The sequence below is a fragment of the Otolemur garnettii genome, unplaced genomic scaffold (assembly GCF_000181295.1).
Source record: "Otolemur garnettii isolate 467f Iridium unplaced genomic scaffold, OtoGar3 scaffold00007, whole genome shotgun sequence".
Lineage (NCBI taxonomy): Eukaryota > Metazoa > Chordata > Mammalia > Primates > Galagidae > Otolemur > Otolemur garnettii.
This window is the reverse complement of record NW_003852402.1, coordinates 21,728-23,465: the sequence shown is the minus strand read 5'-3', so window position 1 is coordinate 23,465 and position 1,738 is coordinate 21,728. Positions and strand designations below refer to the sequence as shown.

The window sequence follows — 1,738 nt, the reverse complement described above, 5'->3', positions numbered from 1 at the left end:
GCTCCAGCGAGTTTCCTGCCTCCGCCTCCCAAGTAGCTGGGACTACAGGCGCCCGCCACGACGCACAGCTATTTTTTTGGTTGCAGCCATTATTGTTGTTTGGCGGGTCCCGGCTGGATTTGAACTCGCCACCTTAGGTGTATGTGGCTGGCGCCTTAGCCGCTTGAGCCACAGGCGCTGAGCCTCTTTCCTAGTTTTCAATATCTCCTAAATGCTGATGATGCCAAACTGAAACTCCAAGCAGACTGCTTCCCTCGGTGCCAGCCTAGCACACCCCAAATGCTGCTCCTCATAGTTGCCATCTGCACAAGATATCATTGGACACCCAGTGGCAACATCTAAGTGTAACATCATCTCTAGCCCCCCTCATGCCTAAATATTACTTTGCAAACATTCCTGAGAATGTACCATAGTCCAGACCCTGAGTTAGCTAGGAACACAGAAATGATACGATGATGACAATGTAGCAGCAATGACTGGACCTTTCTGAACATTCACCATGAGCAAATGGTGCATTGGGAGCAGAGATGAGACACCATGATGCCAGAGTTTACTGTGGTAAGAGCTATGACAAGAGTGCACACAGTCAGCGGTGGAAATAATAACAAGGCGCCTGAGTTTCCCTGACTGGGTTACTGCACAGCTATTGTGTCTGCGCTGGCAAGGACTGAGAGTTGTTTACCGAGGCACCCTGAGCTTCTAGCGCAATTCCCAGGAAGTGGCAGATGCTTGGTAAGGACGATGAGGGGTCTGCCTTCTCCACTTCTACCCTGTAGACAGAGCGACCTGTTTGAAGCCAATCTCAGCCGGACAGGTCCCATGCACGAAGACTTGCAATAGTTGCCGTTGTCCAGAAGGCAAGCTTTCCCACTCGACAAATATTTTGAAGCACCAACCATAGCTGCGTGAACCCACTGTCCGGTCCTTCCCGCGACCGGCGCCCTCCCTTCCGCCCAGGCCCCTAGCTCCGCTTCCGAGGGGCAGTACCCACACACTGAGGCCGCTACCCAAGCGCATTTGTCTCATGTGCGGCCCCGGGCAAGTTCAGTTAGCAAGTCAGTCCGCCCGTGGCCAGCTGTACCTGGGGCCCCCCTGCCCCCTCGGACTTCGCCGCGTCTCTGACCTCGATAGCCGGCTCGGCTCATTAGGCTCCGCACTCCGCTTCCGGTTGGGCCCGCGTCCTTGCAGCTGCTACGCAACGGCACAAGGACCCCAGCAGGTCTGCCCGGGCTAAGGCCGGAAAGACCCAGCTGGAGGCAGGCTGGCTATCGCGGTGCCTGGCGGGGAGGCGGCCAGTCAGTGACCCAGACTGGCCAGGGGCGGGCTTGGGCCCTGGTTAGTGGCTTGGCTGTGGCCCCGACGGAGCGGATGGGTTGCGTGTCAGGTGGGGGAGGCGAACGACCTGGCCTTCTCCAGTTTGTGCTTTCGGATGTGGTGGATTTGAGCAAACATCTTGAGCTGCTGACATGTGTTATTCACCAAAAGCTAAGGCAGGGCTGCGCTTGAGCAGGGACTGGGAGAGGAGGCCGGTCAGCTCTGCACGGCCTGTGGCGCCTCCCCGGACCCAGCAGCGAGAGCCTGCTGAGGCGGTGTTGCGTCCCCGCTGGGGGCGCAGGCCTCCTTGGAGCGGACCTTCCAGTGTGATGGGCAGATGTGAACTGTCAACGGAAAAGAAGCCACACTGTGTAAAATAATTTGAAGAGGTTTATTCTGAGGCAAATTTGAGGACCATGGCCCG

General features: G+C 57.0%; 1 protein-coding gene across 2 annotated transcripts in view; it reads right to left on the bottom strand.

The window, feature by feature from the left end:
* The window catches only part of RABL2B (RAB, member of RAS oncogene family like 2B), a 19,606-nt gene extending 18,433 nt beyond the window's left edge, over positions 1 to 1,173 (bottom strand). For both annotated transcript variants that reach the window (XM_023509443.1, XM_003783070.3), the window contains exon 1: positions 1,124 to 1,173. The gene's annotated coding sequence lies outside the window, so the exon portion shown is untranslated. The remainder of the gene's footprint in view (positions 1 to 1,123) is intronic.
* Between the last annotated feature and the right edge of the window lie 565 nt (positions 1,174 to 1,738).